This window comes from Hippocampus bargibanti, linkage group LG03 (genome assembly GCF_051943395.1).
Source record: "Hippocampus bargibanti isolate YZ-2025 linkage group LG03, ASM5194339v1, whole genome shotgun sequence".
Lineage (NCBI taxonomy): Eukaryota > Metazoa > Chordata > Actinopteri > Syngnathiformes > Syngnathidae > Hippocampus > Hippocampus bargibanti.
The window spans coordinates 29,395,590-29,419,783 of record NC_142736.1 but is presented as its reverse complement, the minus strand read 5'-3'; the positions used below and the strand labels follow the sequence as shown (position 1 = coordinate 29,419,783).

The 24,194-nt window shown below is 42.7% G+C and overlaps 1 protein-coding gene and 1 long non-coding RNA gene across 9 annotated transcripts in view; one reads left to right on the top strand and one right to left on the bottom strand.

Moving 5' to 3' along the window:
• Window positions 1-24,194, top strand: part of fto (FTO alpha-ketoglutarate dependent dioxygenase) — a 144,242-nt gene that overhangs the window by 107,625 nt on the left and 12,423 nt on the right. The gene's annotated exons all lie outside the window — the stretch shown is intronic.
• LOC148900916 (uncharacterized) overlaps window positions 21,104-24,194 on the bottom strand; it is a 195,943-nt gene continuing 192,852 nt past the window's right edge. For 7 of the 8 annotated variants that reach the window (XR_016114535.1, XR_016114537.1, XR_016114536.1 and 4 more), the window contains 3 exons: window positions 22,727-22,911; window positions 22,475-22,643; window positions 21,104-22,245 (listed from right to left, as the gene is read on the bottom strand). This is a non-coding gene — a long non-coding RNA (uncharacterized LOC148900916). Of the gene's footprint in view, window positions 22,246-22,474; window positions 22,644-22,726; window positions 22,966-24,194 lie in introns of all 8 variants that reach the window. The other variant, XR_016114541.1, reaches the window with a different exon arrangement.

Below are 24,194 nucleotides of genomic sequence, written 5' to 3'. Positions count from 1 at the left end.
GTTACGCGTATGTCACCGCTTCTTGGTATCCCGCTATGGGTCCTCGCGAGCGCAACATCTGTACTGCCGCCCCGCCTAATTAGCAACAGGGACCCAAACATTTGCGATGAACTATCTCAAAAGTCCAAGGAGAAAATGCGTTCACTTAGTATTTATAGTGTGCGGAAACTAGCACCTCAATTGGAAAGAATGTTGTAGCTAGGATGAATGACAGACCTAGCATTAGCATCATTGTTCCGAATATGACCAGAAGTAACTGGTTACAAAGCAACCGACTGAAAGATAATTGGTTTTGTTTGTCGTGACAATGTTGCTTTGAGAACCTTTCTTGCTAGCAACAGATTTACTTAAGTACCAAAGATTGTTTATTGTGGAAGCCTATTCAAAAAATGTCTTTACAATATTCTCCATCACATATTAGCCATGTTAGTCTTAGCATTGTACTATGATTAATATTTTGTTTGTGGAACATGAATTAAGTAGCAAAAATCCATGTTCTCAACCCATCTCAGGGGGCAGCCATTTTGCCATTTGCCGTCGATTGAAAATGAATATGAACAAACGCAAAAAGGTCAACCACTGTTTGTTGCTAACTTGGTCGACAGTGAGAAGGTGAAAATTAAACTCAAATCAGACCATGAAATGCAGTACATGTCTCTTTCCAGGCTAATCACGACAATCCAACTCAGTCAATGTATTGACAATGGTAAAAATATCTTAAAATCTTAAAAATAAAACACATTGCTCTATACTTGATCCCATACAGCAAGGTTGTCAAAGTCATTTTTTGCCGCGGGCCACATTGTAGTTACGGTTTCCTCTCTGGGGGGCGTTATGAATTTGGGGAAGCTATTAGAATGTTGAATCCCCTCCACATATTCCATATTGAGCGAACATCAAATGAATGAATAACTAGTTTTCAACTCTGAAGTCAAAGATAATTATTGTGGTTTACATGGGGCAATGTGAAATTTTAGTTCAGACTTCAGCCAGCATCATGGAATTTCCCAAGTTTGATTTGCTTTCATGGGCCGAATATAATGATGTGGTGGGCCACATTTGGCCCCCGGGCCTTGAGTTTAAGACCTGTGCCATACAGTATTTAAGGTTGAGATGAAAGCATCTTTAACTTTTGTGAATTTTTCCACTGGTTGATTTTTTTACACTCACATACAATACTTGTTCAGCACCTTCGAAAGACAAAGTGTAACGTGTACGCATGACTCATGTTTCTTATGAAATTAAACCGCACCTTACCACAGTTTAAAAACTACATTAAGCAATTATTAAGGTTTTATGATGGCATCTGTTGGAGAGAACTGTCTGGATTTTTTTCCAGTGAGGTTGATTCAAGATTGACTGTGTTTGTGATTAAAGGTTCCACAGGTGGTTAATAGTTTCTAATACTGTAGTTTCTTCCAGATTACACTCTTTACTTTTAGCTGTTTATGATCTACCCCAGTATCGATCTTAAAACACACTGATCGACAATTAAGTCTACCATGGGCTTTGATAATTACTTTTCTCCACTTTTGTTTTGTGCAGCGATGAAAAATTTTACACGGTATTTTGGGGCCGGCTGTCAGCCATTGATTTGAATAAAGGCATTTATACATTGTCTAATGAGTTTTACACTTGGCTGAGTGGCAAATAATCACTCGCTGCTTTCTGACCCAGAACTTCTTCACACCTCCTTTTCTTTCCATCACCCACTACCAACCCCCCAGCCCCTCCTCGATCTCTCTCGGCGCACACGCAAGAACTAACGGAAATCAATTGCGCTGTGATTTGGAAGACGCTTCTCACCGGTCCAATTGATTCCTTTGCCTGTTTTGCTTTAATATTTATTTTGCTAAGCGTACGCTAAGTGTGCAAAATGAATCTGAAGGGAAAACCACAAGTGTTATACTACTCAAAAATGTCAATTAAGGCACTAACGCTGTCTTTGAAAAGTGAATCGTAGATACCTGCTTGCAGCAGACCAACAATGATGGACTGAATATGTTTCCAGGGAATATTGCCCCACCGCCCCCATCTGACAAAGCACCAATCCATCTTGCTTCGGGAGGCAATCTTAGGTGCAGTATATAAACTAATATTTGTGTATAACCTCAGTCAGACAATACAAATGATGGGATGATTTTTCATCTCCTTATGCATACAGGGAAATATGAAAAATGGAGCTTTAGGAATATTTGCGAGGTCTGCGAGGCGGCTGGCTAGGCCGCCAAGTGCCCTGGGCCACGCTCCTCGCCTCCGACTGAAGAGTGATGAGAATATTATACCCATCTGTTTCCCTTCGCCCACCATCCCCGTTCGCAACCCTCCTTCATTCCCTGTCACACTAATTCACAAAGAAAGGGCGGAAGACAGACAGCGACATTTCATGGACGGGTCGCATTGACGTTCATATTTACGCACAAATGGCAATTCTTATCTTTTTTTTCCCCCCTTTTTTGTATTTGACCATCATCTGCTTCAACCACAATATTATCGCCTCAGTCCGTCGTACTGTCATCGTTGATGCTTTTGACATGAGATGCGAAAGCCTGTCACATACCAAGCAACATGGCCGAAACAGATTGAAATGTCGCGAGGGTTAGAAACTGACCGAGAAAAATAAAAATAAAAAAAGAATGGCTAATCGTGACTGAATTAAATTGTTTGCAGCTACTGATCTGTCATTCAAGATAGCATTTAGCATTAGCAAAATTAATAACACAATTTTGTCCTTTTATCAGTTTAATTCTTCTGAAGGATCTTTCCTAAAATATTGTAGGAGAAGAGCTGCCAATAATATACTGATTTTTATTTTAAAAGATGAACAGTTTTATTATCATTAAAGCCATCCGTGAATCACAATTGATTCAAGTGCCAGGATTTTCGTATTGTCACTCGATCCACAGAATATTGAGTTTTGGGACGACATAAACATTCAATGCATTAGACTCTGTTCTTTCATCAGAAAAAAAAGTGTTAATTCCTAAATTATATGGGTCTGGAGTTATATGATCTTAAAATAAGGGCGGCTGTCCAAAATACAATGCAATATATACATATCTCCACTGTGAGACTAATGAAGGCAAATCCAATCCAATCCATATTGGTTTAGATAATGCTGTAACAACAGCTGAAGCTGGAACAAAGCGCTAACAAGGACAACAGGGAAATGCAGTACCATTGTGGAAGGGAAACATTGCTAGAGGCCAGGCCAGTACTTTATCGGCACCCAAACCAGAAAAAAAAACAAACCGCAGCAAATTTGGGAATGGCGCTCTATGACATAGAGTAAATTACATTTGATTAGATTAGATTATTTTTTATTAGTGTCCTCCATACTAATTTGTCATGTCTGTTTTAGGATGATACAAGTGCAGCGTTTTCTACCAGAGACAAATTCCTTGTGTGTTCTTTATACTTGGACAATAAAGATTATTCTGATTCTGATTTAAAAAAAAACAGTTAAAAATGTTTAGATACACCTCATGCTATGGAAGGATTAGCATCCGTGTACAAGTGTTTGACTTTTGCGTAATGCCCTTTGCTCTATGTAAGGTGTTCTTCATGAAATAAACTTGAAAGTTTGTTTAAATGAGGGTTTAAAAAAGAATGTGAAAAACACAAAAATGGCCTTGTGTCTTTGGGAAAAAAATCTGCTGAATCTTACAGAATCCAGCCAACAACATCCGTCCTCACTCCCTGACAAGGAGCTGGTGACATTTAGACCCCACGCTCCCATCGCCATCTCCTTGCAGTTTATTTTATTTTATTTTTTTAGGTTCGAGTTTATTGCGTTGAAGCCTCTCGTGTTTTCCCTGCAAAACCTTTCTCTTTGCTCTCGATATTTCTGCATTATCTGCCTCGGCCCTCTGCCTCTCAATATGTCTCCCCCCCATCACCACCTCGCAGATTTTATTTTATTTTCCCCGCCACTGCCTTTTTTTTACTTTTGCATCTCTCATCCGTATTTGCTCCTCCCTTCGTTTGTCTATGATAAATCGGAGGTGTGAACGGCAGGCGGCGAGCGGTCGCAAGGCATCCGTGGCGCGGTTGATGAGATAAGTGGTGCTCAGCTCTCTGGCCCCTATGGAGATTTATTGAGCCGGCCTAGGCGACATGCTAGCCATCACTCTCTCTTGTCCAAATAGACTCCACCGCCTGCATGTGTTTATTCTTATTGCAAGAGGGTGGGGGGGTCTGGAGGAGCCCCTGGAGGCCTTGGTCGCCTCGAAGGAAGCCTGCGGATCATCGCCTTCTATTAGATCACCTAAAACAAGCCTCAGTATTGTGACACTGATGGTCCAATTTCACTCCAGCTCTGAGGACCACATAGTCAGATGTAATAAGGTTATGGTGCATAGTGGCTCCTCTCATGTAGGTGTCATTGCTCCTGCTTGTTTTCAAGGCTTCTGCTGGAGCTTTTCTTCATATTGACAGTCCTGTGCAAAAGGATACTGCTAGCATTGTAGCTCCAGGGACCTTTTTCCCCCACAACATATGATGTCCGAAGAAAATGACATTTTTGGGGGGGACGACTTGTGTGTCCACCTGTTGACATTCATCAACCAAAATAATAGCTTGGTGTTCAATTATGGAGACCCAAATGTCGCACGAAATACATTGAGAGGAAATCACCATTTTGCCTTGATATTTTTTTTCATGTAAAATGTTGTTTACAAAAATGGTCACACTAAGCTGAGTGTAACAGAAATGTAACAGTAATTCTATTGGACTTTGGGCCATTATTATTATTATTATTATTATTATTATTATTATTATTATTATTATTATTATTAGTAGTAGTAGTAGTAGTAGTATTAGTATTAGTAGTAGTCATAGTCGTATTTGTCGTGGTAGTAGTAGTGTTGTGGTTGTTGTTGTTATTGTTATTACTCATAGTATTAATGGTAGTAGTAATAGTACTAGTAGCAAGCAGTACAATTGATATTATTATTAGTAGTCATAGCACTAGTAGTCGTAGTTGTAATAGTCGTAGTAGTTGTAATCATAGTAGTCGTAGTTGTAGTCGTAGTATTGTTGTTGTTGTTATTCCTAGTAGTAGTAGTAGTAGTCGTACTAGTTGTAGTTTTGGTCATTCCACTGAGGAAGCTCTTCGGATGAGGAGCGAAACGTCCAACGCCTTCAAAGAATTAGAGATGACGGTTGAAGAAACATTTTCATTGATAGTCGTAGTAGTCATATTATTGAAGCATCTTGGCATTGTTATTGGCTCTACACATTTTAACACAATACCTCTTGCTCTTTATGGATATCTGCTGCAGACAACTCCAGACGACCACATTAACTATGTCCTTCCTTGTGTCACAAAGCCTCATACCCCTTTTCCTCCATCCCCAAAACAGCCACTCCATTCACCCGACAAGTTCTTCACAAATTGCTTTTACCCTCCTCACCCTCGAGCCGGTGTCCGAATGCACACAAACTGGGGGATCGTGGAGAGCATGGAGAGTTTAGGGTTGAGTGTCTGGAGGTTAGTTGTGAAGCACTCAGGTTGTATTAATCACAGCCGGTCGGATGAGGAGGCTTTTCTCTTTATGAAAGGTATTAGAGGAGCGCTTGTGTTTTCACTCTGCTTTACACTCTGCCCCTTTAGTCCTTTTCCCCCCACCTGAACTCTTTTGCCTTGGAATTTGATAAAGCCATCCCTCCACTATCCATCTCCTATCACTGAATGGTCTCACCTCAGTCCAGCAGGCATTTGTCATTCTTCTACCCGGCAGGCCCCATCAGATTGCGTTGTAGAAACGGGATTTTCAGGCGCAAAGGAGCATCAAATGATCTTTTCCCCCATTGAACCTTGTGATAGAGGGGGAAAGATACGGGTTATTTCTTTTGCCATACATTGTCAAAACACATTTGGACGGCCCACTTTTGATGGAATTTGTTGCTGCGCTGCGCTGCACTCGTGTGCGACTTCCTCCCGCCAGAATTGATCCGTACTACTTCTGCTTAAGGGCCTCAATTGCCTTTGATCTAGCTAAAGGAAAAGCGGGGAAGCATTGGGAGAGTGGGATGGTTACAGGGCCTTTCAATGATGAGGATGCTCCCCATTCCGCTTCATGTCTGCACTCAGGGGAACTCCACCCATCCTTCACTTGCTATACAACCAGCAGACATATTGGTCATTAAATAGATTGACAAGTGACGGTGTGGCCGGTATAGCACAGACGTTTGCCTCCTTTGAAATGCAAATCAGTTTCTTGTGGTTGGTTTCTTGTGGTTGGTATAGAATTAAAAAAAAATGTTGCAAGTGAAGGCGATTGGACAACTATTGGGATGTTGTGCATATTGCATCTCAGCCCATTTGTTCTTTCTTTCTGAGGATTTCTTGTCTTTGAGCTCTTGGGCAACATCGGTTGTTGACTACCCAATAATTAGTCTACCGTATCATAGTACCATATACTCAACGTCGATTTCTCATCCGATATCAGGCGGACGTTTTCTGGATCGTATTTTATTGAGGATCTTCATCTTTATTAAGTTCATAGAGTTGCTTGTTTTGTAGCCACAATGGGGCACAAACCAATGTCTTAATGTGCCGGTCCCAAGCCCAGATAACTACAGAGGAAAGGGCATCCGACGTAAAAGCCTGGCCAAAACAAACATGCAAATTAAACCTCTGAAGATGGATTACACTGATTTGCCGTGGCAACCCCTGAAGGGAAAAGCAAAAGGAAAAGAAGATCATAGCACCATGAACCTACAAATACTAAACCAAGTATCTGTTTTAGCAGTCCTAGCTGATGTTACCAGTCGACCTCCTGTTTGGCGATTCAAATTTTGAGTTTGCACTGTATCTTTTTTTGTCCATTCACGGAATGTATTCTCACATTTTTACCACATTAGTGCACAAACGGCAAGAAGTCAAAATTAACCCAGCCCCCTTTGTAATACCGCCAAGGGGCTCGAAGCAGTCATTATGAATTATCCTTAATTACAGCCATTTCCTAAACTAATAAAGCTGCTCAATCTTTACTGCAAGGGTTTGTTTAGCCTGCGTGAATAAAAACCACATTGTGCACCTGTCTCCATATGCATGTGTGTGCGTGTGCATGTGTGGGCGTGTGTGCGTGTGCGTGCAGGTAGATGTACCCGCTCATCCATTCAAGCATACCTGCTGGTGATCTGTGAACGTGGAGCACAAGAGAGCTTGCTGGCAGCGCCCACAATCCCATTAATTTGGTGTGGGCTCCCTATCAGCAGCCACAGATGCCTATAGACACCTAAATGAGTCTCCAGTGAGCAGTGGGCCGTCTCAAGCAGCCAGCTTGAGCCTAATGGGCTGGAAAGCCAGCGTATGTGACGGCAGGAGATGAGGGCCTTATTTACACAGGCAGACATTAGTGGAGGGACGCTGATTCACTGATTAACACGTCAGCTTCCTCGTGTTGTCGCCACTCCCGACTCCTTTTCCGTTCCTTTAGTATTTCTTCAAATCCCTTTGCACTGCTGTGGACCATTTGAAAAATCCATACATTCATTTTCCTGACTACTTAAGTCAGGGGTGTCCAAAGTCTGTCCTCGAGGGCCGCTGTCCTTCCTGTTTTCCAGCTCTCCCAGGAGCAACACACCTTATTCAAATGTTCAGCTCATCAGCCAGCTCTGAAGCAGCATCAAAATGGTCCTGATGATTTGAATCAGGTGCGTTGCTCCTGGGAAAGCTGGAAAACAGGCAGGACGGCGGCCCTCGAGGACCGACTTTGGACACCCCTGACTTAAGGGGTCCCAGATGATGAGAGATGGGGTACACCCTGGACTCACCACACTGCTTGTCGAGAGGCTCGATTTTTTTTCCACTTCATTTCAGTCCCTCATGGAACAGTCCAACGCCGTTATTTCTTCTCGTATACACTGCATCTCAATTTGCCAACGACTTTTTTTCTGATGGAATTAAATCGTCAAAGCATGCAGAGGCAATGGTGAGTACACCTGCCCCACTGTGAGGAGATCTGGATTTGCTCTCGGCACTCTTGTTGGCTCCCACAGTCAAAAATCACGTATGTTATGTCAATCAATGTCTCTAAATCAGGGGTCTGGAACCTTTTTGACGAAGAGAGCCATAAAAGTAACAATATGAATAGTTTTCCCTTCCTCATGATTGTGAAAAAAAATCCAGCCAAACGATCGGAATGGCAGTCAACTTGCCAGGTCCACAGGCGAAGCTACTGCTAGCTAGCCTGCACACTGCTTATTAGCTTGCATGCTTGCTTTCTGCTGCCTCTCACAGAAGTATATTGATGGTAACGTTACCACGAGGCTTGTTATAGTGCCACAGATATTCGACTGTTTCATCAATGGTATTGTTTCATTGCAAATTAGAATCACGGCAGAACCTTTTCTCTCCAGTTTTTTTTTACTCATCAGGCTAATTTAAAAGGGGGTGTTTACCTGTTATGACATCAACGGCCATAGGTCAGTATCATCCAATCAAAATTGCGCTTTCTGCCAACTGCCGCCCAAACAGGAAAAGAACAGCAAAAAAAGCGAGAATATGTATTTAGTTTTATCGGCGAGCCACATGCAATCATCAAAAGAGTCATATATGGCTCGCCAGCCATAGGTTCCCGACACCCGCTCTAAATTGTACAAATAGGTGTCAATGTGAGTTTATTTATCTGTATGTGTGTCTGTCGACCAGTCCCTCACAGACTCCAGGTTACTTGAAACCCTAATGAAGAAAAACAGTACCAAAAATTAATAAATGGACAAAAATGTAATTTCCGTTCATGGATACAATTATTCATAAAAGGGAAACACAGACAAAGTAACTGCTCAGGCCTAAACATTTAGGAGAAAGCATCTATGGGGTGATAGCCACCGTGGAAAGATATTGCTTCACATTATGATGGAAGGAGATGACTTTTGAATGGCTAAATGGGTAAACGCAGGAACGCGAGCCCATTAGGCTCGCCTGTCTTCAAACGGACAAACGCTCACCACCTCCCAACCGCTTCGCCATCACCTTGCTGTCGACTGGGATTGTTTATTAAAAAAAAAGGCCACAGCAAGGCATCGGTGATACGAAATGTGCGGCTAATGCCGTGATTTGTGTCAGTCACGCCACACAATTTGTTACAATTGCGCGACTTATCGCAATATAATATGTTTATTCTGGTCAATTAAGTGGCGCATGGGGAAGGTGACCGCATTTCAAGGTGTCATATTTGAGATGGGACTGGGGCGACGGCCCGATCAAAGGAAATGGAACTAATATAATTGTGCTGTCGCCACACCTTCATCCACCACCATCTCGAACTGATTGTATTTTGTGAGGAAAAGTCGAGCCATCCACAGAGGTGCAGAGGTGCTGCCAGACCCTCTTTCAAAGTCCAGTGCTTGTGACCTTGGATTTTATCACTTTATTTTTCTGAATGATAACGTTCAAATATTTTGAAACGTGTTTTCCCAGAAGAGAGGGGTATTTTCATATGTTATCAGTTCATGTTCTTGCGACAATGAAACCTCGAAATCCGAACACCCCAAACTTTCTGAAAATATGTCCAGTAAAACAGAAATCAGCTCAGGAATTGCAGTTTATCTCCCTAGATCGCAAAAAAAGTCAGTTCCAATTTGGCACTTGAGGCAACTTTTTTTCAACACCAAATACGATTGATGGGGTTCTTCTCTGAATATACTATTACATTATACTATGTACTGCTCTTTACAATTTTCATCCTTACAATGTATCGAAGAAACTACATTACTTTGTTTTTCATTTGACAGCCTATCTTTTGGATGCACTAATTTTTACCTTAACATGTTTATCGGTTTGAAATAAGTAGGAATTTTGTGTTGCCAAAGGACTCTTTAGTTTTTCAGAAACTCCTGCAATGTAAGGTACTGCTACTCCTCTCCTTTTTGTATGTTGAGAATTTTTGGTTTCATTCCCTATTCTTTCTTTCTGACATTTGTTGAATGACCACTGAGGGTACCCACAGTTAGTGAGTGCTCTCCTGATATGTTTTGACTCCTTTTCTCTACCTTCAATCCTTGTTGGTTTTAGTTACAGGTCATGAGGTATCAATAGCAAGCGCTTGGTTTTCTGAGAATACCGTAGCCGAAGCCCAATCTAAATTGCTTGCCATTGCCATCTGGATATCTGTCACGTATATCTGTGGAAATTAAGCCAACAAAAAAGCCACAAGAATTGCCATTTTTTTTGCACGTTGTAGGAATTAGCCATTTTCTTTCAAACTTGTACTAGTGATGATCTCAGTCGTATAGGAGTGGTCCATCGAGGAAAAGCTTTCTTTAGCTTTCATCTGTACTGCTTTTAAGGTGGTTTAAGGTTTAATTTAGACTGTGCTTACAACAGACCTCTTAAGGTGATAGTCATGCTAATAAGGTTAACCAGAGCCAGGGATAGGACATTAGTATAATCAGATTGGCTAATGAGGTGAATCCAGAGCCAGGGATAGCACTATAAAGGTAATCAGAGTGGAGAGGTAATCAGATTTGCTAAATAGATGAAATCAAAGCCAGGGATAGAACAATAGAAGTAATCAGATTGGTTTCCGGGACTGCTCCACTGCTGCCCCAGCCTTAGAGCAGGGACCTATCAGAGCAGAGGTCTGGCACCGCCACCTCTGTCTATTAGGGCCAGAGTTACCAGCAAAATTTTAGTTCACTTGTGAAGTTCTTCGGATGAGGAGCGAAACGTCACCTTCAAAGAAGTGCAGATGATGGCTGAAGAAACCTTCGTCATTGTACTAGTGATGTTGTCAGTGTGCTCCTGAAGTTGGCCCACATGAATGAGATAGCTTGGTCACAATTCTGAAAGATGTGGATCTTTGTTGTCATGTGTGGCTGGAGCAATTCAGCAAAACTCACCACACTTTGACAAATCGTCTTCACGAAAATGTCTTTGGCAATGTGAGATCCAGTTCATCACTGCTTTTATTTATAGTTGTGTTGTTTTGGCTTTTAACCACCACCACAACCCCCCCCCCCCCCCCTACATCCGTACCACCGCCCACCGTTCGTCAACGACGGTCACCCAAGTTTCCCAATCTGGACTGTGATGGACGTAACTGAACCATGGTTTCGTCTGGGGCGTTTGTGCCCGGCTTTGGCATTGACCCTTGAGAATAGGGTGAGAGAGAACATAAAAGTGAGGCAGGCAGCACAGTCGAGTGTGTCGCAAACCAGTGCTTCCATCGATCCTAGAAGCTTCATTAGGTAAGTGCTGACATCACAGATTGATGTCTCTTTCAAGCAGCGCCTACCCAGCAGCTGACAAGTAAAATCAGCGCTATTGAGTCTCTCAGTGCTCTTTCGGTGCGAATGTAGATGCGAGTATGCATCTGTGCGCATATATTTGAGGAATGTCAACGAGCACATGCGCTCCAATAAAGTGAACATGTGTGTAGCAGGATTTAGCGTACCTGATGTGTTTGTGCACATTTGTGCTTCCCCTCATCTGTCCGATTAAATAGGCCAGTCTATGTGCATAGGTGTTCAGTGGCGGTGTTCCTCTTTACACACTCAGTAATGCGGCTTATGAGCCTGTCAAGCTGCTGCTGCTGCTATTTTTCCGCCATCGACCAAATCTACCATCTGACTGATCTTCTTCTTGGGTTTGATACATTGTGAAGTTTCACTCATAAGTAAAAGGAACGCAGTTTCAAAAGGATTCCACTTTCTACGAGCCAAATGCAAAAGAGGTGTTTTGAGTGTATAGAACCGAAGGCATTCAAACCCTCGCGGGCTGACTCCACCACCTCAGGGCATATCCCCATTGGCTGCCTCGAGGAGATTAAAGAGAATAATTGCCAGCTGATTGGCTGTTGAAATTTTCATGTTAACGTTGTTGCGCAAAGGGCGTTTGTTTTACACAGCAGGCGTAGTGGGTTTGGCACGTAGAACTAAAATAGATGTACCTCCACTCTTGTGTTTAGGTCAGCAATTTTCTTCCAACTTTCAATTGAGCTTGTCCTCATTTTGGTCTCAACAGACCACGTGAAGGTGGCGTTCACGCTGCAGTGCTCACTAGTCAATCACAGAGCAGATATTAACCCAAATTTAACACAGGAGTTGGAGTTGAGATTGGATCCATGATCTGTTGACTGTGAAGCAGTCTGTTCTAACATCATTCAGTGGAAGCTCAGAGTTTTTAGAAATGGCTAAGATATGTGTTTGTAACCATGATGTTCTGCTGTAGTCAATATGTTTGAGATTTTAATCTTGATGGGGAGAGGAGACTTGATTTAGGGACAGCAGCAGTTGGTAGTCAAACGTCTGTTGACACAAATCTCCTGCTGGAAGTGACTTACCTCATCTACCAAGAATTATGTGTGTGTCGCGTGTTTGTATTAAGGTGTGTGTTGCGTGGTGGTTATACTGCATGTCTCCTCCGTGGCTCCACTTCAGAGGTCTGGGAAGCTGTCACATTGATGTGGGACAGCAATAATTTCCTTGGACAATAGTCCCATTCTCATGCTCGGATTTGTTCCTCCCTTAGAGGACAACCGACGTCCCCGGACAAGTTATGTCCATAATTATTTAAAATGGCTTCAAATGACTTCTACTGAGCATATTTTACAAAGATTCCACCGGATATAGCTATATTTTATGTTTTAAGACCTGTGTTGAATATTCAGGAAGTATTGTTTTTGAGTTGGTGACGAGTCCGTACGTGACGTCACTGAAGGAACGCCCCTGACCGAAAAAAAGAAACATTGTAGCAGTCCTTCCATCACGTCAATGTATTTTGCTGTACTTGTTTGGTCTGAAAACCTTGTGGTGCACCAAAAAGACACCAGAGGAGGGCGACCAAGCTCCATGGAAGGAATTTATCAGCCTGTGGAAACGGGCTGATTAACTACTCACAGGAGCTTGGACGGCATTTTCTGCCTCTTTTTTGGTGATCCATTTCCCCACAATGTTGCCTCAAAATGGCACGGAATAAATGCTTTAATCGATTGCAAACATGTATGTTTTCCTCTTCAGAACTATTTGAATCATATTCATAACTGGATGTGGAACAAGAAAGCATATTCTTCGAATCTGAAGCCATTGTTTTGATTCTCCAGCAATGCAAGACGTCTTGGCGTGACGTCACGAACTGGGGGCAGGACTTTCTGAAAATGCCCGATTTGCAGCTCAATTTTTTTTGCAGATTTTGGACACTTTAAGTCAGTTTTATTCGTGTTTTGAATTTGAATAAAAATATCATACTGCGTGTTTTGGGTATTTTAGATGGTATAAAACGTTTTTCTGATGTCAGTTAGGAAACAAAAATTGATGTCGGTTGTCCTGTAAAGATAATATTTGCATCAAAAAATATTCTCAGTTTGTCACACAATTATGTTTACATTGTGCCAGTACCATAGCTTGGGAGCATCAGTCCAATATTTACCCCTAAAAAGGTCAATCATAGTAGTGTCGCAAGTGAACATTTGAAAAGATCATTGAAAAATGCCACAATATACAAATATGTCATCACACAACATGGGAAGGCATCTTACCTCCTGCTGATTTGATTTCAACCAAAGAAATACTTCAATTCGGACTTTCTTCCTGCATGTGCTTTGATTCGTGATTGACCTCAGCAAAATGCCACATTTGGGTTAAATTGACTATAGGCAGCATGTTAGTATGTTTTTTCTTTACTTTTTTACCTTTCACGCTGTACATTATCTGCCTATCTTCGTCATCCCTTTCCCGAATTCTGACGCATTTTTATTATGATTGTCAGCGAGAGCAACGATTCTATTGTCGCGTGATTACAACAAGGCTCCTTACTCTCATATCACCAGAGCAATTAAAATTCTGTAAACAAGGACTACCCATGTCGTCTCGGTCCAAACAAAGGAGTCCCGCAGGAAGTTCATGTTATTTATGTATTGGTTTATTTGTTTGAAAGCAAACTGACATAGAGGAGAAGACACTTCTCGTTAATTAGCAGATGGTCCCTTAGCCAAATACATGGATCAACTTTTTTTGGGACCAAGGAGCCACAATCACATTGACACACATTTCCGACATGAAATGAAGTTGTTTACTTTTGTGTAGCGACTCATATTAAGCCACCACCACTTTTGTCTACACCAAAGATGATTTGGGGCACTAATTGTGCCAGCTGTATCGTCCTAGTGGCAGCGGAACAAGACAGGATCCCAGAGTGCGACGGATGCCTTTTACAAGAGTGGAACGCAAACAAATGAGAGTGTGTCAACAGTTTTCATTTGACAACACAACAGTTGAGATTGATTGCGATGTTGGCGTGGGATGTTTGTGGGCAAAGCCAAGCATCAGTAATAGTTTTAATGTAATGTCTGACTTGTGACATTACTGGTCTGCCCTCAATTGAGGCTTATAAGGGCGTGTTAGTTAAAACACACCTTGACCCAATGAGCAGTTTATGACCTATGGTAATACTTTAGGGATTTAGAGTGCAAGGTTTAAGTGGCATTATTCCAGTTTTTGTTCTCAGTTTGGGTTCACCCTGCCTCTCACCTAAAGTCCGTTGGGATAAGTTACAAATGTTTCTTGAGACAAAATAGTGTTTGATAGGGAGACAGATTTTTTTTGGGTCATCTCACAAAAAAAGGAATGGAAGCGCTCCTTTATGCCTCATTCATTAAAAATAAAAAAAATATTTTCTTCGTCAAAACAAAAGATCTCTTTGTAGTTGCATGGCAAGACATGTGGAACATGTCATGTACACTGTGTCAGGATGTGCAGATACCGTTTCCGCCACCGCTTCATAAATTACTCAGTATCGCAGTTCGGGCCGGTAGCTGCGAAAGGAAGGCTCGGTGAGGGAGGGACCATTGGAAGGATTCTGCAACCGCCACCAAGCCAGCCTCTCTCTCCAAGGGGCTCACCGTAGGCTATATGCCTTAGCAAGATCCTGTTTACAGGCAACCAAAGAGGCTGCCAGCCAGGCATTTCCATAATGGTGCCTGCGGACCTCCGTGAGATAAAACTTAGTTCCTCTCAGCCGGAGATGAGCTGCAATTCTGATTTCACTCTGCAGTTTGTGCTTGTTAACTTCATTTCACTGGTTCAAAATGTTCTTGTCTTCTCATTATGTGCAGAAGTATCCATAAGGTGATCATCATTGAGAGAATGTTTGATGGACAGTTCAGATGTTCTGGGTTTGTGTTCCTGCTCTCGCCTTGCTTTCTGGAGTTTCCGTGTTTGCTTGTGATTTCATTCAATTCCTCCAGCAGTTCAGGAACACATTTCCAGTGCATTGAATACATTGCTTTAAGACACTCAGGCCCTTCGTCTTTACAAGTATATATGTTTCATTAACCATGGTAACATTTCATGATTAAGGTGTTACATAGAGTACCTATGACCTTCAGATATGAACCTTGCATGTTCACACTTTTCACAATCTGGCAGTCAAGGATTGGATTGTATGAGCCTTTATTAGTTTCCCAGTGGTGAAATTTACATTTCACAGCAGCAACATTATGAAAGGATGAAGAAAGGAAAGGAAGAAGTAGAAAAACAAAATGCAGAGCTGCTGTGAAGACAGCAGCTCTCGTGGCGCCATCTTGAAGTCAAAACAACAACAACAAAAAATAAACAATATGACAACACACAGACACAAACACAGACAGTTATCATATGAAGCAGTTCTGGATGAAAGAGTAGAGGATCAAAGCATCCTTTTCACCAGTGAATCAGTGACGTCATTGTGGAATGTGCACGCCTGCTACAAGCTAAATCTTGAATGCAAACACGAAAGAAGCTATAGCATCGAGGAAAACAGATTGTCACATCTCCTGTCCCACGTAAATCCGCTTCATTTCAATGCCGTAACTTGTTGAATACTTTTAATTTTGATTTTTGTTTTTTCGTGTTTGTTTAAATATGTCCTCAAACTATATGGGGACCATTTCTGGTGTGTAGTCCATTTATTGTCCAAAATGTGGTGGGGCTGCCTCAACTGCTGTTACTTTTCTGTGGCTTCTCGTCAGCAAAAACAGCACTTCATAGCCTACTTATTTTATTATGATCGGGAATATTTTGCCCTTGGGTCACAGTGACTGTTGAGGTCAGTGGAATCTGTATGGACTATTGATGATTCTTCATATTTCTTTCCCCATTTTTGTTCCTTTTTGCAGTTTTGCCATTCAGTTGATTGTTGTCTCAGCATGTAAAGCCTTCTTCTTCCATCTCCTCTTGCCTTGTTTTCTGACATGCGTTTGCACGGATTTCCTTCTGCCTGAGCCGCTTGTGTACTTGCCATGTACTTGCTTGTGTCTGTACATCAGCGAGCATCTGCTCTCTCAACACGGTCCCCATGGCCTCAAATGTCAGCGTAGGCATCTGCCAGACAAGTGCACACGGTGCATTGGAGCTTGTGTTTGGCCGTCTCCTCTACCTCCCCCCTTCACTTCTTCTTGTCAATTGATGTACGGTATGATTGAAAGTAAAAGAGGAGAGGAGAATGTTCTTGGACTTTTTAGTGTTCTCAATCAATCCCGGACGTTTTTTAGATGTGTTGCACGTGGATAAAATGGTCTCTTGGGTTCTTTCTCCTCCTGTTCTTGTGTGAAAAGACCACCACCGTGGATCGAGTCTTCTCTGGACCATGACGCATGTACTCTCAGGTATCATGGGACGGCAAGAGTGTACACAATTTGCTTTTATGGCGCTCCATACACTTCAGTGTAACATTTTGAGACCACCCGTTGTTTTGGCATCATCCAATGTGTGGATGCACACTATCCGTGCAGGCTCATCCATGCAGAACGTATTCGGGGTGAGGAGACAAGCATGAAGGTACCACATGGACCGCCACGGCCCCCCAGGAGGCGCCTGAGGGGCAATGGCCCCTGGAGCTCTCCCTCTAGCTCACTCAACTCACCTTTTAGATGCCGCTATTGATTTGTCTGCTGCAAAAGATGTGCAAGTTAGAGGCTCTAAGGAGTGGCCTATTTTACCTTTACCGAGCAGTCTTGAAAAATGGCACACAGGGACCATTGGGGGGCACTGTGTGGCTCTGGAGGACACGACACAAGAACTGGCTCGGCGTCTTCACCTGAGGCTACAAGCAGGATTGCCGCTCTACAAGCTTTCAATCAGCCACTTAAGTTGTCAATTTGCGCTGTACTTTAAAGGAAACCCATTTCCAACATTCAAAACAGTTCCCAGGTGTCTCAATAACACGTCCGTTACCTGCATTTGCCACAAAGAATGTGAAAGTATTCTAGTTCATGTTACCGTCGTATTTCATGTCATAATTTCTCATCGGCCATTTTTTTATTCTCATACACCCGCATCTTTCCACAAATACTGCTGAGTCTGCCTTCCAGTACCCTGACTGCTATGAGACGATTTCACACAAACAGTTGTACATTGAAGACCACTGCTTGCATCAGTTTATCAGACGTGAACGCTGTTACCTCGCGCTAATCTGTGCAACCAATAAAAGTCAACACAGCTCTGCTTACCAAGTGGCTTTCACATGATATTGTGGTCATTGCAGCGTGGTGAGGTGTTTCAGAAATGTAGTACTGAGAGTGTAGTTCTGTAACTGTCACTTGAAAGTAGCTTTGTTTATTCAGCTATCCTGGTTTCTCAAGTCATGGTTGCCAAAACGCCGTATGGTTTGAGATATTCTGTGACATGAACCCCACTTTTGAAATATGCTGACATAAAATAGAGTGTAGGTTTTTTTAGGTGGTGGGTAGTTTTGGGTGAGTTCATGCAGTTGAAATACAGACACTCCCCAATTTACGAACGATATACGATATACGGTCGTTCGTAAGGTAAATTTGTTCGGAAGTCGCTTCAGTACTATATTTTGTATGAAATGTATGTTGAAGGCTTATATAAATATGTTTAAGGTTTATATAAAATGTTTAAGGTTTGTATAAGTAACCTGTATTGGTTTGTACTGAAACATAAACATTTAATTGTCATGATCTGGTTGGCGACCAACGGGGGGCGCTGTCGGCCCCGCCTGCACCTGCACAGGTGCTGGTCGTCCCGATCAGATTGGCGACCAGCGGTTAGCGACGTCAGCCCTGCCGGCAGCCTCGCAGGTGCTGGTCGTTATAATCAATAACACTTAAAAGGACACCTGGCACGATCATCCGGGGCCGATTCATTGTTTGTTTGCTGCTTGGTTGCTGCATGCATTGTGTACGTGTTTGTTTAACCTTGGCGGACTTTTACACTTGGTTTTCTTTTGCTACTTTGTATTTTTTCCATTCAGATCATTTTGATGTTTTACATTTTGTTACTGCTGACTTTATTTTAATACAATTTGTCAAACAACCTCCTGCTCCCTCCTGCCTGCTTTTTGGGATCCGAACCCGCCATCACCACCTCGCAAACCGTGACAGAATGAATCGGCCAACTATCGGATCCCGCAGGTACATCGGACCCGTCTCATTTCCACCCTGTGCCTGGCAATGCTACGTCCACGTTAGCGCAAGCCTCGTCGCGTTTGAATCGCGTCACTCGACGAGCCGCAACGTCCACGTAAACGTCCGGCCGAGACCTCCTTCCAGGTGGCCGTCCAGGGTGACCCTGGGTGACTGGCATTGCATGCCCACGTCCAGCCACGCTGTCGTCGTGCATGACGAATTGAGTCTCATCCACGACGAGCCGTGCAACGTCCGCGTCAATGTCAGTCCGAGACCCCACTCACCGCTGGATCCCGGAGCGGCTCTGGACTGGTCTCGTTCCCCCGGAGCCGGGCAGTTCACGCCCACGTCGGCGTCCGGCCGAGACCTGGTCCCATACGGCCGTACGGGGTGCCATTCTGCGCCTGGCAGTTCGACGTCCACGCAGAGCCATGCGCCGTCGCGTGAACGTGCGAGAGGGATCGCACTCACGCCCACGACGATCCGTGCCGCGTCTTCGTCCACCCCAGGCCGAGTCCCGTTCCCATCAGGCCGCCGCCCGTCATGTGCTGGAGAGGCAGCGGTTGCCCTCTCCACCGACCGTTCCCTGGCGAGTGGACCTTTTGGGAGACTGTTGGGACTTCTGGAAGCAGCCCCTTGAAGGGGGGGTACTGTCATGATCTGGTTGGCGACCAACGGGGGGCGCTGTCGGCCCCGCCTGCACCTGCACAGGTGCTGGTCGTCCCGATCAGATTGGCGACCAGCGGTTAGCGACGTCAGCCCTGCCGGCAGCCTCGCAGGTGCTGGTCGTTATAATCAATAACACTTAAAAGGACACCTGGCACGATCATCCGGGGCCGATTCATTGTTTGTTTGCTGCTTGGTTGCTGCATGCATTGTGTACGTGTTTGTTTAACCTTGGCGGACTTTTACACTTGGTTTTCTTTTGCTACTTTGTATTTTTTCCATTCAGATCATTTTGATGTTTTACATTTTGTTACTGCTGACTTTATTTTAATACAATTTGTCAAACAACCTCCTGCTCCCTCCTGCCTGCTTTTTGGGATCCGAACCCGCCATCACCACCTCGCAAACCGTGACATTAATAAAATATATGATCTCTAAATATGCTTACACTGTATATGAAAACATGTAAAACTGTAGAGAATACTCATTTTTTTTAATGTACAGTTGTTCATAACTCAAATATTCGTAAGGAGGGGGGCGTCTGTATATCCAATGAGGGATCAACAGAATTGCAGATTCCGTCCGCAAAGCTCCTGATTCTTTTGAAAGCAAAACTGAATTAAGACAGTTTTCCACTCAACGTGATCCGAAGGTGCCCATATTTCTGGAGAGTAACTTTTGCAGCCGAGCGTATGTTTCTGCCGCGTGAACACGCAAGCTGAGACAACTCTGAGACGCATCGCAAACATGCCAAACGTACTGCGCCATCTCTGTACTGACTCAACTGATGCGAGTGTTCAAAAAGGGCCTCTGGCGGATAAAACACACACACACACATAAAACACAGATGAGCGGTCGAGTTGTGAAGCATCGCAGGTGCCAGATGAGATGAGCGCAACCACGCAGCTCGTCTTGTTTCGTAACCAAAACGCACGTAAACCTTGAGGAGATAATTGGAACCTCGGTGACATCCATTAGAAGGAGGTTTCAGTTGAGATGTGAAGGATGGTTGTTGTAACACGTCTTGTATTTTAATTAAAACAACCGCCCAACAGTTGTCAGCGGCGTTTCATGTGACCGAAAACCGAGAACAGGTGTGAAGCTGTAACAATGAAGGACGAAACCACAAGTATGTGTGTGTGTTAATTGGAAGTCTTTTTTTTTGACAAGGCCTTGCAACACACTCAATCCTCAACGCAAAACAGTGCATACTATGGTGTAACACAAACGTCACCATGCTAGCTGAGTAGACGCTTTGTTATGAGAGGAAGGCTCGGTGAGAAAATCAGCCGGGAGGGCGGTTATAAACAGTCAAGCTTAATAAGCAATGGAAGCTTATTGAATTGCACCCATTGCTTCCAAGACAATATGATGGAAAGTTCCAGTAAATACATCTTTCCCATTTAGGTTAATTTAAACACAATTTTGGGCCATCATACAGAATTAAAAAATAAATATATATATATATATATATATATATATATATATATATATATATATATATATATATATATATATATATATATCACCCACCATGGGTGGTGTCTGTCCCCCATCTTAGCTCGGGTCCTCTACCAGAGGCCAGGAAGCTTGAGGGTTCTGCGCAGTATCCGTGCTGTTCCCAACACTGCGCTTTTCTGGACCGAGATATCCGATGTTGTTCCCGGGATCTGTTGCAACCACTCGTCGAGTTTGGGGGTCACTGCCCCGAGTGCTCCGACCACCACAGGCACGACTGTCACCTTTACCTTCCAGGCTCTCTCCAGCTCCTCTCTGAGACCTTGGTATTTCTCGATTTTCTCATGTTCATGTATATATATATATATATATATATATATATATATATATATATATATATATATATATATATATATATATATATATATATATATATATATGCATAAATAAATAAATACATGAATGAATGCTGAGATAAATAGATAAACAGATCAATAAAAATAAATAATAAAGAAAATTAAACAAGGGATGGAATGAAATTTGGATTGGAATAGCCTTTATTTGTCTCACAGTGAAGAAATTTACATTTCACAGCAGAAAAGTTATGAAAGGAAGAGGGAAGGAAAAGAAGAAGTAGAAAAACAAAATACAGGAGCTGTTTTAAAGGCAGCCACTCTCACGGTGAAGTCAAAAGAACAAAAAAAACAAAATAACAAAATATTACATCACAAAGACAGTCATTCAATTTTAAGCACTTTCTGTACCATCTTTGTTGTATGAATCAGTCTAAGTGAAAGAGGAAACGCTCAAAGTGTCTTTTTCACCAGTGGATCAGGCACGTTATGGTGAAATGTGCATGTCTGCTGCAAACTAAATGTTTAAAGCAAACACAAAGCTGTAGCATCCGTTGACCAAAAGAGATTGCCTCACATTTCCCATCCCACGTAAATCCGCTTCAATTCCAAGCCACGACAGTTCCACATACGCATCGGCGCACTGGGCTGCCGCTCCTTTCCTCTCATCGTGGGCTCCTCAAGCCATGCATCCACCCTGCCGCGAACTTCCCAACAGCATCGATATTTTCGCTGAACAAAGTGGGGCTGTGAAAATGCTGCCCATTAGAGGGGCAAAAAAGCACAATCGCGCCCGAGCTGTCCACCGATGACAGTCAAATGGCACCGACATTCCTCCCAATCAAAAACTGTCAGATTAAATAATCTGTCTCTCTATTTCATTTCAAATTATTGCAAAAACGTTAATTAAAAAAGGTCTCTTTGTTTCACGAGTGACTTCATGACATCGCATGCAACTCCACATCTGTGTTTTTATGACTCGATGGTACCCCTACTGTTTTGACAGCTGCAGTATTAAATATAGAAGATGTACTGCACTCAAACGTGCCGCTGTCACAGCACACTGAGAGTTAGCTAAAGCGTTAGCGGCTCCCCTTACAGGACATGCGATGTGGGAGGTGGCAGATTGTAGGGGTCAACAAATGCACCGGCCTGGGAAAGGTCCTCGTCCTAAATCTTGACACACACACACACACACACACACACACACACACACACACACACACACACACACACACACACACACACACACACACACACACACACACACACGCACATAGGATGCTCTGATTTAACCAGAGGCATAGCCGAGCCACACTCCCCCTCATCAAAGATTCATAAAGGCAAGCTTCTCAATGATTTTCTGTCTCTTCCAGTTTTCACAGCCTGTTGTCCGCACTCCTCCATGTCTCCTGCCAAAGTAATATTTCACTTCATTTTTTTGCAGTGGGTTCCATTGGCATGTTTAGATGCTTTTATTTCTTTTTCATTCATCTTGATTCATGCACTTACTGGGCAAATTCATTGCATTTGAGAACTCATGTTCTAAAACCAGTTTTGCCATTTTTAAGGTTTCTTTAAATATGAACTCATTTTTGCACCACCCTTAAAGGAAAAACGGTCCACTTCCCATTTACGCACCGCCTCACGCCATCCTTCCGCTGTGCTTTGTCTTCCGCCCTGCTCATCAGCGCCACACTGCATCCAAAAGGAGCTCATTCGAAGCTTCAGTCACCAGGCCTTCGGCGCACCATCTGTAGCCCCTCGGAGTCCTTCCTTCCCTCTGTGTACCTCCCGTGTAGCATTCAGGCTAACAAGCACATGCGAGTATGTATGTGTGTGTGTGTGGAAAGCCAAAGCACCATGCCTTAGCTTGTTAGTCTTGCTACTTACCAGGCTTAGCCAGATGAGGGCCACTCAGCCCGGATCTAATTCCTTCAACTCTCTCATTTCGCATATCAAGTGAGCGTCTGCGACTTTGGCCGTCACCCGGGCTGAGGAGCTGGCGGATGAGGTTAAACTGTGGCCATGGCAGCTGAGTTTGTGAGCTCGTATTTGCATCAGTCGCCATCTGGGAACTTGCAGAGGCTAAGGAAGAGGTTATACCCATGCTTACGGACAGGCAGCTGATCCTATATCAGCAGTGAGGGCAGAGAATTTGGTCAAAGCATGGCGTGTTGGTGGATGTTTTGTTGGTTCTGTCATCTTGATTGGCAATCAAACCCAAAGCCCATATCAACCTCCTAAAACAGCTTAGTTTGGTGAAGACACGATACATATCTATATAGGTTGCTTCTGAAAAGTATTCACACCCTTCTCAAAATTCCACTTTCCCCTGTTTAAAAATCATATAAAAAATATAACTCCAATAAACATAAAATATATTTTTTTAAATGGTGATATTTTTATGAAGGTGGAAATATTCAAAGAAACCTGATCATTTATTGCTTGGAGAGCGGACATCATTTCCACTGGCCCTAACCAAGCCCGATTACCCCCAGTAAGTGTTCAATCAAAAAATAAATAAATAAAAAACCTGTTTGACCAAATAAAGTTGGCCCAAAGATCTCAACAAGCTTGAAATTGACATGCATCTGTCTGACAAGGCTTACAATACCTTTTCAAAATCGTATTTTTTTAATTTACAGAATATATATAATATATATAATATAATAAATTTGCTCCTGTGAAATGTACATTTCTCCACTGCGAGAGGAGTATCAAGGTACACCCAATCCATATTAATAAAAATAAAGTAAATAAATAGACATATAGATAAATAAATCAAAATCAGAATCATAAAGCCCTTAATAGTCCCACAATGGAGAAATTTGCAAATATGGAAATACAGAGCATGAAATGAATCTGAACACTGCACCCTTTGCATTCCGGAATCGGCTTACTGTAACTTCAATACATTGAATTTATCCCGTCAAATAAGTATAAAAATGGTATATTAGTCTTGAGCTAATTACTCCAGTCATAGAAAATATACTCTTTACATTTTGGGGATTAAGTAAGTTTTTGTAGCTACAAACAAAAGTACAAATACTAACTAAAGTGATTAAATGGAGGTACTTTTTGGACTGTTGTGATTTAAATTTTCCCAACTTTTCTGTAATTTCATTTTTTATCTTTTGGGCAGACCACTACAATGTGATTTGGTCAAGAGTAAGATGCATTTACGGCCCTGTCGAAAAAAAAAAAACACACATAACGAAGGAAAAGGAAAATATCTATGCAGTGATGTTCTAAGACTGGTAGCTCCACTTTTTCTTCACACTATCATCAATGTGTTGGAACACCAAACAAAACTCCCATTTAATACCTGTTAAACCGCAAACAGGTGTTTTGAGCAACT